The sequence below is a fragment of the Pinus tabuliformis genome, chromosome 5_1, assembly GCF_031772625.1.
Source record: "Pinus tabuliformis cultivar Carrire ecotype Pingquan chromosome 5_1, CPIR1, whole genome shotgun sequence".
In the NCBI taxonomy this organism is placed as follows: domain Eukaryota; kingdom Viridiplantae; phylum Streptophyta; class Pinopsida; order Pinales; family Pinaceae; genus Pinus; species Pinus tabuliformis.
In genome coordinates, this window is record NC_142305.1 from 717,060,671 (window position 1) to 717,075,727 (window position 15,057).

The 15,057-nt window shown below is 40.5% G+C and overlaps 1 pseudogene; it reads left to right on the forward strand.

Annotated features, from left to right (window-relative positions):
• The window catches only part of LOC149166916 (uncharacterized), an 81,954-nt pseudogene that overhangs the window by 50,246 nt on the left and 16,651 nt on the right, over positions 1-15,057 (forward strand).

A 15,057-nucleotide genomic window follows, 5' to 3' on the forward strand; every position in this document is an offset into this window, starting at 1 on the left:
GAAGTCTTTTGCTAGAAGAAGTGTCCCAGATTTCCAACTGAAGGCATGTTCACGGGCATCTTTGTCTCTAGCTACAACTCTGAAACTGGTGTGGCAGGTTGTGGCTTAGGCTCGCTTGATGTGACTTTGAAGCTTGTAGATGACCATCATTTCCCCCCCTGTCAGATACGAGGTGAGCAGATGGAGCAAACTCAACTGCAAGACTATTCAATACTCTGGAACAAGTTCTGACATGTGTTTGGAATATCTTCTTGGCTGTTGATGCCCATTTCCAAGAAGAGATCCATCCAAGATGAATCTTTGTTCTTGCAGGACGTTTGTTTCTGAAGCATCTGTGTGAAGAATGACTGGTTTTATGGCAGTGCTTACATGGATGAAGATCAAAATAGTGATCTTTCAGATGGCCAACTCGGTCACAGTGTTGGCATTTTACAATCTATGGTTGTTGTTGTTGCTGTGGAAGAGGAGTAGAATCTGGAATAGCTGGAGGTGAACTGTTATGAGGAGCAGGTGAACTATCATGAATGAATCCAGAACTCTGAAACAGAATGGGCTTTGAGTAGTCTGGAATATGAAAGGACAAGTCCTTGTCATATCCAAGACCAGTTCTGTGCTTGTTGTGGACAAGCTGTTCCCAAGGTCTGATGATGGGCTTAGGAAGTGCAGAATGAGTTTCTGCATCTGCATGTACAATTGCTGCTTTATTTGAATGAACAGTAACATTATTGACTTGCTGTTGATGGGTGTCTGTTTCAATCTTCTGAATAGAAACAGGTTCAGAATGATGACTCCATTGCTGTAGTTCTTCTTGCTGCAACTTTGTCTCAAGCTGCAAAAACTCAATATTCTCATGTGCATTTTGGAGACAAATTTTAATATTGGAAAGAGAGGTTTTGTTGATCTTAACCATCTCATCAACAGTGGAAAGTATTAAATTATTCAGTAGTTTCAATACATCATCTATTCTATCCATTTCAGACCAATATAATCAGAGAACTGATGTTATCTTCAGCTACAAATTGGTCTATAAATAATTGCAACTATTAGATGAATAGCAGGATGCCAATATCACAAAGTCACTGTAGCAGACAACACAGTACCAATTTCAATGTAGCAAATGACTCGCTGCTTTAATGTACTTCTCAAATTATTCAAACTACTCACACTGTGAAAAAAAGAGTCAATCTTTGACTTTCTTTGCAAATGAAATTTGTCGACAGTCTTAGTAGAGCAATCTCAACCATGTTCTGTCCATTGCAACATTGCCATAGCAATGATCAAACCAACAGTGGTAAAAATATAGCAGTGTATCAAGGCTTGTCAAGCTCTCTGACATAACACTTAGCCCGTCAATTCAACATCATCATCAGAGTCTATCCATCAGCATATTCAGTCAATAATACTTGGTAATGCAAGACTTATCTCTGAAACCCTAGAATGTGAAATCATACTCCACTTCATCAATACATGTCTATAGATCAACAATGTCAACAGTACCAACTCAATAGTTGCTTTATCATAGGCATTTACAAAGAATAATGTGTCAATACTGTCATATCAAATCTCTAAATCTAATCTCTGTTTAATGCAAACAGTCAACAACACTCCTTGCATCAAATTAATAGATTACATCAATTCATAGACAAGTTCACACAAAACTTTTCCCTTGGTTGTTGTAGATGACACTGGCATACGTCGACCCCACAACCACACAATTTCTGGAAGAATCTCTCAGCAGAACTTTAACACAAAACAGATTCTATAGTTCTTTGCATGAATGGGTGGATTTCTCAAACAGAGAAAAATTTGGATGCACAGAATGAACTGACCTCTATATAAATATATAGCCGAGAATACCCATCAAAATGGTATTATTCGTTGTTGAGCAAATTACGGATGAAGCCACATCTCTGGTTGATTTCTTCCATGCATAAACAACACTCCTTTGCAAGAAAAAATGAATGTCTTCCACAATCTGCAGTTGAAGTACAAACAGTTCGAGCACTCCTGAAGGTAGAACCAGCACGCTAGTGAAGAATGAGTTCAGCTCACTTACATAATGCACAATTCATGTGTTAACTTCACCATCTACGTTGGACCGCTACAAGCAGCTGACATATGGGTAAAAATGATACATAATTCAGGGTTCAATTTCATCATCTACGTTAGAACTCTACAACCAACTGTCATATGGAAAAACGTGATGCACAATTATGGTTTAACTTGATCACATATGTTAGACCTCTACCGGTCTTAAATGGCTCTGTCAACCTCTCCTGAGAAGAGCTTTATCAAAAGCATCACTGTAAAATACATACATCCCAACTCAAATTATAGTTGCGGCTTGTGAGTGAAAGGATCTTTTATCTATGTTACCAGAAAATTCTCATTTCGATCCAACCCCCATTCTCTTTCCAATCCCCTCTTGACACTACATCAGTACATCACTAAACGATTTTATATGCATAACATTTGCTGGGAGGCAGGTGGTGGATTCAAGTTTCTTATACCATTGAAATGAAAATAGATATGTGCAGGATTAACACACCATATAAAAACATATATACCACAGCGTTAATACGCATTCATGACCACGCAGAGATACCATTCAATACCACGCATGAACAGCACATCTCCACGCTTCGGTTGTGCCACGCTCAGTACATCACCATTCAAACATAGATCCACTACAATCTCTCCACGACGAGACTCCAGAAAACCGCCAAAGATTACAGAGTGAGCAATCCAGGGCCAGACCGCTCAAAAAGTCGACAAAAACACAATAAAATCACAGGCGAGTTTCCATACAAGCCAGAAATTCACAGATTTCAATCAAATCGGTGCGCTAAATGCATGAAAAAGAACCCAAAACTTCAAAAAAAAAAATTAATACTTATACCGGTCGAGCTGCTTACAACTGATACACCTCGTTTCCCCATAACCCACAGGTCACAAGACTCTTAAGGCGCAGCGGAAATCAAATACTATTTTGTTGGCAGGCTTAAGTGGTGTAGGCAAGACTGTACTTTTCTATCAGCTGTGTGATGGTTCGACACACCAAGGGACTGTGACCTCAATGGATCCAAATGAAGACTGCTTTGTACTGCATTCAGAATCTTCAAAGAAGGGAAATATAAAGCCAGTTCATGTAGTGGACGTGTCGGGTCATTCAAGATTGAGAACTAAGCTGGATGAGTTTTTATCTCAGGCTGCTGGGATTGTGTTCGTTGTTGATGCTTTGGATTTTTTTTGCCAAACAGTCGAGCAACAGCTGAGTATCTCTATGATATATTGACAAGGGCAGTTGTAGTGAAGAAGAAAATTCCACTACTAATAGTCTGCAACAAGGTGGACAAAGTCACAGCTCACTCCATGGATTTCATAAGGAAGCAGTTGGAAAAGGAAATAGACAAGTTGCGTGTATCAAGAAGCTCTATATCAGCTGCGGATATTTCCGATGAAGTTACACTAGGTGTTCAGGGACAGCCTTTCACTTTCATGCAGATGCATTGGAAAGACAGGCAGGGGTGTAACACATATTAGGTTTATGTTGCAACAGGACAGCATAATTATCATGAAACGCTTGGCAATCATGACAGCCAATAATGGTAAATTGCAGATGGATCAACGCTTTTAAATGGGGCGTTTATGGACAGAGCGCAGGTAGTGGCAGAGAATGAGAGTGCATGTACAGAGAGCGCCAATATGGCAGACAGAGGTCAGAGATGTCAGTCAGCAGCGGATTTCAAGCAGAAAATAAACTACATAGAGAGGCCATAAAACAAATGGCTCAAATTAATTTTGCAGGGCAGGAATACGCCTGCTCTGATACCATGTTAAACACACATGGGAGCAAAAGAAAATATGAAAGATAATCAGGAGACTACAATTTTTATTAACAACTGATATACATTTATAGTACACTTTTGTGACCACTGGGTTTCACTTCCCAAGGTCTCTTGGACTGCTTTGGTCTATTCGGCTTCCACACTAACCCATTAAGGATTAGGTGTCCAACATGGAAGAAAAGAATGACTTACTACTTAATGTCCCTTGGACCTAAAGTCTGGCATTTTGTTCAAAATGAATACAAAACTACTTCCACTCTTCTAATAGACCAAGATGAGAGGAAAGCCTACATCACAAATGCAAAGGCCATGGAATCCATCACTAGTGGAATCACTAATTCCGAGTTTACAAAAATCATGCACTGTACCTCGGCCAAAGAAATGTGGGAGAAGCTAGTTGGCTTGTACAATGGAGACCCAAAAGTCAAAAAGGAAAAGCTTCAAACTCACAGAAGACAATTTGAAAGTTTGAGGATGGAAGATGAAGAAGATATTGCAGCATACCTCCTCCGAGTAGCTGAAGTGGTAAATTCCCTGAAAGGATTGGACGAAAAAGTTGAAGAAAGTACCATTGTTAAAAAGGTATTAAGGTCTCTTCTAGATAGGTTTCACTCCAAAATAAGCGCTATTGAAGAAGCAAAGGATCTAGATACCCTCAAAATGGATGAACTCCATGGAATTCTCACTGCCTATGAAATGAGGAAAGGTGGCCCAAGCTCCAAAGATGCAGCATTAAAGGCCTCAAGGTAAAAGAAGGGGAAAGAAAGGAATGACTGTAGTGATGAGTCAGATGTGGAATCTGAATTGGCTCAATTTGTATGAAAGCTAAAGAAAGGATCTAAGCTTAAAGGCAAGTATCCTCTTATCTGTTTTAAATGTGGTAAAATAGGCCATTATGTAGCAAAATGTCCTCATAAACTGACAGTGATGATGAAGGAAATTCTAAAAGAATGGCACATAAAAAGAAAGGGTTCAATAAGAAAAACTTCTTCTCCAAGCAAGGTGAGTCTGATGAGGATGAGTTTATGGTCATCAAAAGGAAATCAGATGAGGAAAGCAATCATGATGAAAGCTAAGAAGAATTATTCATGGCACTCGCAGATGATGATGACTTAGGGTTGGAAGGAAATGTAGATGAACTGTTAATAAGTGCCATTGAAGAAAATGAGAAACCATGAAATAAAATCATTTCTCTCAAAGTGGAAAATGAGGAAATAAGAAGGAGATAAGACTTCTTGGAAGAAAAGCTTAAAGAAAAGGAAGAGACTTGTGAAGAACGCAAGACCGAAATAGTGTCACTGAGAAAGGAGTTGGAGCAAATTAAAAAGGGCTGTAAAAGCTCTCAAATACTTGAGACTATTCTAAAAATCAAAAACCTCAACATGATAAGTCTGGAATAGGTTTCAAAGGAGAATCCTGAAGTACTAAGAATAATGTGAAAAGTTATGCCGATGCACTTTCCTGCAATCCAAAAGATGAAAAGTACACCCTAGATCCCAAGAATGAAGAGAGAATTACTCCAAATAAGAATGTGGAGTCAAATCATGGACACTACAACAAATACAAACCTATACTCCGCCAAGGGCCCATCGCAAATCCAAAGAACGAGGGAGGAGTAATTCCCAGGAAGGAAATCGACTCAAACTGTGGTTGCTTCAATAAGTACAAAACCATCTTTCTTGGACACTGCTTTCACTGTAAAAACTTTGGTCATCAAGCCAGACATTGTATGGCTCGCAGAAGTGAAAAGACAAAGCTAAAGGATAGAATAATCAACTCATATGCCCCCAAAAGGCAAGGACAAATCAAAACCTTTAATTCATTTGATCCCTTGACCAAATTTGATCTGATTTGCTCTTTCTGCTACAATAATGGACACTATGAACAAGACTGCCCACTCAAAGGAAGAAAGATGAGTAGCAAGAACTCCAGCATGGACAAATGTGGCCTGGCTCTATATGCTCAAAATAATGGAAACCAGTGGTTTATAGATAGTGGGTGCTCCAGACACATGACAGGAGACAGAAGGAAGTTTGTCTCACTGAGCAAAAAGGAAGGGAATGTGTCCTTTGGAAGTGGATCTGGCAAAATTGCATGAAAAGGAATAGTTACTCTGATCAATGGAAAAGGAACAACTCAAGATGCTCTGCTGGTTGATGGACTCAAACACAACCTCTTGAGTGTCAGCCAAATCTGTGATCAAGGACATAAGGTTGTTTTCACCACCAAAGATTGTGAAATAAGGAACTCTACCTCAGGGAAACTTGTGGCAAAAGGGGTGAGGACACCAGACAACATTGACATTCTAAATAAGATTCAAGAAAATAAATGCTACCTGAGTCAGACAGATGAGAGTTGGTTGTGGCACAAGTGAATTGGACATACAAGCTTCGAAAACCTGATCAATATCAGCAAGATCAAAGCTGTACGAGACATCCCAAGGCTGTTCAAACCAAATAAAGCAGTATTTGGTCCATGTCAACATGGAAAGCAGACCAGAATCAGCCACAAGACAAAGGAACACTCTACATCAAAGCCCTTAGAGATCATCCATGCTGATGTATGTGGGCCAACTAGAAATCAAGCACTCCAAGAAGAAAGGTACTTTGTGGTATTTGTTGATGATTATTCTAGAATGATGTGGATATATTTCATAAAGTATAAATCTGAAACTTTTGAGTGTTTCAAGAATCTAAAATCCCTTGTAGAAATATGAAAAAGATTCAAAAATTAAGTGCCTCGGAACAAATAAAGGAGGAGAATTTACATCAAACGAGTTTAGTGAGTTCTATAATATTCATGGAATTAAAGGGGAATTCTCAGCTGCCAGAACACCTCAGCAAAATGGGGTAGTTGAAAGAAGAAATTGAACAATCCAAGAAATGGCAAGAACTATGCTATTAGCAGCAGACTTACAGCCTAAATTCTGGAGAGAAGCAGTAGGGACAGCCATCTACACACTGAATCAAACTCAATTAAGACCAAATTGTGATAAAAATCCTTATGAGCTATGGAAAGGAAGAGCTACTTCGGTGAAGTACTTCAAGATCTTTGGAAGCAAGTGCTTCATAAAAATAAATGATGGTTCACTAGGAAAGTTTGATTCTCGGGTTGATGAAGGGATATTTCTTGGATACTCTACACAGAGCAAGGCTTACAAGTGCTATAATTATCGACTAAAGAAAATAGTGGAAAGCATTGATGTAAAGGTTGATGAAGATCTTCCAGTAAAGGAAATTGAAGAACATGAAGATGATTCTCTCATTGAAGAAGTAGAACCTAAAGAAGAAGAAATAGATGAGGAAGAAGAAGAAGAAGAAGAAGAAAGAGAACCACCTAATACCCCTTCAAAGACAAAGTATGTCCAAAGACACCATCCAGAAGAGTAGATCATTGGAGATAAAAATGAAGGTGTGTAGACCAGAAGAAGGATAACAATTACACCAAAGAGAAAAGTCATTGCCCTCCTATCTATGATAGAACCGAAAACATTTGCAGAAGCAAGTAAGGATCCTCATTGGGTAAAAGCCATGGAAGAAGAAATGACCCAAATTGAGAAGAACAAGACATGGGAGCTGGTACCTCATCCAAAGGACAAAAACATAACAGGAACCAAATTGGTGTTCAAAAATAAAATTAATGAGGAAGGACAGGTTATCAGAAACAAGGCAAGACTTGTCTGCAAATGCTATTCACAAATTAAAGGAATTGACTTTGAAGAGACATTTGCACCAGTGGCCTGTATGGAAGCTATCAATATGTTCTTGGCATTTTCTTGCTCAAAAGGATTCAAAATCAATCAAATGGACATGAAATCAGCATTTCTAAGTGGGGAACTCAAGGAGGAAGTCTACATGGAGCAGCCGGAAGGTTTTGATCTAACAGCAGGAAAGGACTTAGTTAGTAAGTTGAAAAAGGCTTTATATGGGTTGAAACAAGCTCCTAGAGCTTGGTATGCAAGACTAGATCACTATCTACAACAACAAGGCTTCAAAAAGGGAGTGGTTGTAAGCAATCTATACATAAAGATAGATCAAGGTAAGTTACTAGTTGCTCTTGTTTATGTCGATGATCTGATTTTTGCTAGTAATAATGATGAAATGAGCCATGAATTTTCTCAAAACATGTCAAAAGAGATTGAGATTTCAATGATAGGAAAGATGTCCCACTTCCTTGGACTTCAAATATCTCAAACTAGAGCAGGATTGTGTATATCTCAAACCAAATATCTAAAAGACATGCTCAAAAAATATGGAATGGAGGATTGTGCACCCACGAGCACACGTATGACCACAAACTGCAAACTGAGCAAAGATGATGACTCCCGTCTAGTAGATGCAACTCATTACAGGTTAATGATTGGAGCCCTTCTATACTTAACAGCTACACAACCAGACATAATGCAAGCAGTAGGAATGGTGGGAAGATTTCAATATGCTCCAAAACAATCCCATTTATTAACTGTAAAAAGAATTCTCAGATATCTGAAGGGAACTTTTGATTTCTATCTTTGGTACCCAAAGGACTCAACACTGACTGTAACTGCATACACCAATGCCGATTGGGCTGGAAGTATAGATGATCGGAAAAGCACTAGTGGAAATGCATTCTTCCTAGGAGACTGTTTGGTATCCTGGCTCAGCAAAAAACAGTCATCCATATCATTATCCACAGCCAAAGCTGAGTATATTGCTACAACAAACTGTTGTTCTCAGATACTATGGATGAAGGAAGCTCTAAAAGATCTCAACATATGTACAGATCAACCAATTTTCATCTATTGTGACAACACAAGTGCTATCAGTCTCAGAAAAAATCTTGTGATGCACTCAAGAACCAAACACATACCAATCAAGTATCATTTCCTCCATGAACAAGTAGCTGAAAAAAACATCGTCCTAGAATACATCAGTGCTAAGGAGCTTATAGCTGATATTTTCACAAAACCTCTTCCTCGAGAGCATTTGAACATCTGCGTCAAAAGATGGGGGTTATTTCTTTATCATCACTCAAGTTCATTCATAAAGATGTAGTAGGACAGGGGGAGCAGTTTGACAGGGGGAGTCCATATGCATCCCTTTGACATTAATGTCAAAGGGGGAGAAAGCAGAAGAATATTTCCATCAATAACAAAGGGGGAGATTGTTGGACATAGATTGTCATTGATGTCAATATGGCAATATTCGAGGAGTAGATAGAGATGAGAGGAGTAGACAAAGCCGAAGAAGAGGAGCACACAGAGCCATCAGAGCAGAAACCATATAAATATGCATTAATGTAAATGGAGGCAGAATACTATGAATCCCCGACAAATACACTATCACAGTTGCGAAGATGGATGGCAGATATAGCATGACGGGCAGATCCAATGGCCGCAGGCCATAAAGATGCACACAGGTTAACGAGTGGGAGGATGGGTGGGAGAGGTGAATGTGAGCCATCGGATCAAAGAGCAACAGATCCAACGGTTTTCGCACGCGAAAGATGCGCGGACGATAATGCGCAGGAGACGTATAGGTAGGCGGTAATCAGTATTCCCGGCACCGCCCACCAAGGCTTGGTGGTATACGTACAAGGGCCAGTGATCCAATCAAAATATGATGTGTGGCAGATGAAAACCGCTACCCCCGCAGGTTAATGCGTATGGAGGTTTCGGTGAGGAAAGGTTCGACTGTCGTCCAATCGTGGTGGGGTTTGATCGGCATGAGGTTTAATGTGCAAGCAAAAGGTCGTAGCGACACAGGAACCATTGGATGAGGGTGATCAATGGTTGCGATTGCGAGTGCGGAAGAGGCTAATAGGGGCACAATTACGTGGGTTAAGCACTCGGTCTTTAAGAAATGTAGGTTTATGGGAAAAAAATGAATTTGCACTGAGTTTTGAAAGAAACAGGGCTAGCGGGGAAAGAAGAAGTTTTAGGAGACAAAACAGAGAAAGTGGGGCTCAGGGAAAACGCGAGATTAGGTAGAGTTTCAAAGAAGAACAGGGAAAGCAGGGGCTATGGAGTTTTAAGGAGAACGAGGGAGAAAAGGAAACCAACTACTGTGAGCATTCTTAAGGCACAGAACAACACTGTCACACCTGAATATAACCTTCTCATGCTGAAGCTTGTAGCAGAGCTAAAAAGCACAACCAACACTATCAAACCTGCTTGTTACCCATCAAAATCTTAATCTTATAGCAGAGCTAACAGTCACAACGATCAAGGAGGGAAGCTGAAAGATCAAGCGATTCAGAGGAAGCAAAAGCAACTGAGGAGGAAGCCTAAGAGACGGTGTAAGCGGAAACAAATGGACAAAGGCATGGGAATGTATAAAATATTAGAAATAGACAACTGTTGATGCGGTTATGGTGGTGAAGAACTTGAGGGTGAGATAGTAGAAGCAGCAGAGGCTGTAGAGGCAGCAGAAGCAGCAGAGGCAGGAGAGCAGGAGTGAGACAACCTCAGCTAAATAGAGTGTAGCAGCATACCTGTTTATACCAAGGTTGGGTTGGAGCCCAAGAGGTTGGAGCCTCAGAACTAAACAGGACTGAAGTCATTGGGGTAGGTGCTTCTAAGTGTAGAACCACTGCAAAACAGAGTTGGTGCTCTGGAGGTTGGAGCCTCACTAAAGTCCAGGTTGGAGCTTGGGAACTATTCACAATCAGATTTATACTTATATTTTAGTTATTTCTTTGCACTGTCTTGAGTTTTAATAAAAGCATTAAATTCAGTTGTTGATTTCTATGTTCTGTGTATACATATACATATCTATATAGGTTGTTGGCAATCACTAGAACAATTAAAAAAAAATAGTAAGAAATACTAATTCACCCCCCCTCTCAGTATTTCCAACAATCCTCTGATCACGAATCCATTGGGACCACTCTTGGTTCCAATTGTATTTGTACCTCCTTTGTCTTCCATTGGAACATTTTCACTCATCCCATCAATGGCTAATGGGTTGTGGGCTTTTGTGGACACTTTTAGTACACCGTCACCTCCCCAGTCGACAGTCAGTTCTACACCTTTGATGGCAAACCCCGCTATCCCATATTTCCCAGGTTCAAACCCTATCATGACACCCAACACGAGTGGAACCCATTACATTCCAGATTCCGCCCCTTTCGTGTTAGCCCCTGGATATTCAACAAGTGCTACATATAACGCTCCTTACAATGCTCAATATAGCATGGTTAGCACGAGTCCCTTCAACCAACTCTATGGTTGGCATCCATTGTATAGTTCTAACCCACATATTCAAGTACGTGGGGGCATGGTTCTCAATATGCATATATCGCTCGGGAGTGTAACAGTTCCCCCTCCATTTTTAGGTCTACATGCTCATTCATTGATTAACAAGAACCCTCCTTATGTTAGTCAAGGACCTATGGTTAGTTATGTGGCGAGTAGGAACCCTCAACAAGGTCCCAATCAATCCATAGGGGCACCCTACTCACAATCTCAAATGAGTCAAGGGGGCACTCCTTATCCTGGGGACACTTCCATCCCCCAACCTAACAACCCCTATGGAAACCCACAATACAATACTATACCCCAAGGCACTTACTATACCACGCAACTTGTGTATAATATTGGAAACAACACGATGGGAGGACCGCAAGGATCCTCAAGTCATATGTCATCACCTTGGTCTGATTTGGGGGCATCAAACACCTTTCCTTTCTTGGAAACACTTGATATCCCCGACTTGTACAAACTCACAAATGACCCCATCTATCACAACTTACTTTGGCCGCCAATCCTGCATAAAATATCAACAGACATCCTGAAGTTCGAAGGGAAACAAGGGGAGGATCCGGGTACACACATCACCACCTATCATCTATGGTGTGTTTCTAACTCCATGGTGGATGATAGTATCTGGCTATGGCTCTTTCCCCGCACCCTTATTGGAAATGCAGCCAAGTGGTACATTGAGTTACCACGTGCGTCAATCAATACCTTTGGTGCTTTAGCGATGGAATTCTTAAAGCACTTCCAGCTACCCATCCGCTATGAAACTGGGACGGAACTCCTCACTTCATTATGTCAGGACACCACCACCCACATCTCTAATCATATACATGAATGGAGACGTAGGCAGAGGTTAGTCAAAGCTCCCCTTCTAAACTATCTATAGGAAGATTGGTTCTGCAAGTATCTACTTCCCCAAATTGCTAAAGATGTCTTCTTAGGTGGTGTGGTCAAGGAGGCCAATCCATTCATCATTCCCATCACTTAGATTTGATATATTCGTAGTTTAGCACTTTACACGACGTCATTCCTAATGGCCCTCGCAACTCCAATGCTCCCACTACTCAACAACCTGGAGCACACGCCGATGGGATTGTCAGTGCAACCTCCGAGGCTACTGCAAACCAACTCAGCAGTCACATTGCCCAGATGTTAGTTGACCCCTCTACCAAATCAATTGCTCTTCCTGCCACTGTGATAAAATTTTTGCAGTATACATAAAAAAATGGTGTTAAGAACAAGAAGAATAAGAAAAAGACCGCTCCTTCTGAAGAGAAGTCAACAAAGCAGTACAACCTAAAGTATAAAGTTGTTGCACAATCAGATAATGGAAAGGATAAACCCGCCAAATTCCCTTGCAAAATCTGTGTTGAAGACTGCATGACCTATCGTTGTCCGGGTCTTCAGGAATGCACATATTTCTTTGCTAAAAAGGACACTAGTAGGACCCTTGCTGTCCTGAATAATCCTTTCCTTGCTCACCAGCAAAAACACCTTATTGAAAACCAACCCCAACCATCGCAAGGGGGCAATGGTAGTTCTCAACATCCTTCAGCTGGTGAAGGACCATCTACCGTTTACACCTTTAAAATGGTTCTACAAACTAGAGCTAAACCTTATGGAGCTCTAGTCAGTCATGTAGAGGAACCCTCCTCAAGTCAAAACCCCACCACCACTTAACGATCTTCATGTCAAAAGGTTGGTTGCTAATCTTGTGATTCGCCCCCCAAAAGGGGCACTTCGTTGCACAATGCGTAATACATCTACACATTCCACCCAAAACTACAGTATTGTAGAATATTTGGCACAAGTGCCATCAGCTATGTCAGTGCTCGAAGTATTACACACTTGTCCACCACAAAGGAAAGCTCTACTTTTGGAAATTGGTGGTATTGATCCTCAGGATTCCATGCTTGCAATTTTCGACATGGAAAAATGTAAACCTCCCCTTTCACACCAGCTTGCATTTCAGGAGAAAATATTTTTGAAAGGGAAAGTAATACATAGCACTATCATTTACGAAGGTGCTTCAACCTGTGTCATGTCAGCTTCATGTTGGCTCGCTTTGGGTTCTCTAACCTTATCCCCACTATCGAATTCACTTAAAGCTTTTGACGACCACACTTTCATCCCAAAAGGTTACCTAGCTAGCTACCCCACCACCTTGAATGGGAAAATGGTAATGGTGGACATTGAAGTCATAGAAAGAAAGCTCAATTATAATCTATTGTTGGGTCGCAATTAGACTTACACTATGAATGCCATTGTGTCTAATTTCTTTCATATCATCCAATTTCCATTGGATGGAAAGATAGTCACAGTGGACCAACTGTCCTTTCGCACCCTTGATTATTCCCCGTTACCCAATGGCTCTGTAACCTTAGTGGGTGGTGTACCTGACTCTTACGTCAATATCAGTATCTGTCTATAAAAGGGCTCTTCCCTGATGGGTTGTTTCCCTCTTCTGCTACCCACGGTTCCACAGACGATCAATATGGTTTCATCCATTCCTCATGAACTGACTGATCCTTGGATCGTACTGGCCCCTTTAGACATTGACACTTACAAAGAACAAATGCCACTGTCACTAGCTAAATTTTCCTACAAGGACATTCAATCTACATACGAATCTCTGGTCACTTCGGTCATGAAAATGGTACCACCTCCCCTCCAATAACTCCTCCTTCTTTCAATGTCCTTAGTCAAATCCTACCTACGGACAAAGATATTAGAGAGGTCATGTGTTTAGAAGAGAGATCATGTGTTTAGAAGAGAGACCTTGGGAGGACTCTCACCATCATGTTTCGATATCTGATTCAAACATGATAACTCTTCAAATCATGTCATTTGACACACTTGAAATTGTTTCCTCACCTGATACGACTATCCAAACTTTGGACTTGGAAGGAAACATGGGCAATATTTCGAAGACATTTCTCATCGATATTTTTGTCATGACATGCATCATAGAAAACATCCAGGTTGGAGCATATTTCACTCCTGAGGAAATTTCAAGCTTCACCTACCTTTTTAAGGAATTTCATGATGTATTCGCTTGGTCTTATGAGGAATTGCCTGTCATAGAACCATCTATTGTCGAGCATGAGATCAAGATATACGACAATGCTAAACCTGTCCACCAAAGAATTCAACCAATCCACCCCCGCAAAATGGCAGCCATCAAGATTGAGGTGGAAAAGTTGTTACATGCTAGTTTCATCTACCCAATTCCCTTAATGGAATGGGTTTCTAATCTGGTTCCTGTCAATAAGAAACAAGGAACCATCCGTATTTGTGTTGACTATCGGGACTTGAACGCCGCGTGTCCAAAGGATAATTATCTGACACTGTTCATCGACCAAATCATCAACGACTGCACTAGTTGTGAAACATTCTCATTCATGGATGGTTTCTCATGTTACAACTAGATTTCCATAAAACCAAAAGACCAACACAATAGCACCTTCATTTTCCCATGGGGAATCTTTGCCTATCGAAAACTTGCATTCAATTTAAAGAATGCTGGGGAAACATTTCAAAGGGCCATGGACTACGCATTTCACAATATCAAACATATCGTTCAATCTTACTTGGATGACCTTCCATCCCATTCAAAGAAGCGAGCACAACACCTAGATCATTTAAGGGCTATCTTTCTTAGGTGTCAGTTTTATAACATACATCTGAATCCACATAAATCTGTTTTTTTTGTTGAGTCTGGATTCTTACTTGGATTCATTGTCTCCAAGTATGGGATTAGGTTTTATCCCAATAAGTTAAAGGAAATTACTCAATTTCCCAAACCACAATCCATTCTGTAGCTCCAATGTTTGCAAGGGAAATCAAACTTCTTACAGCGGTTCATCGTAAACTATGTTGTTGGCAAAAGGCTTTATGCGCCTACTTAAGAAGGGAGTGTCGTATCTGTGGGATAATCAAGCTCAGTGATCATTTGATGCCTTGAAAAAGGTG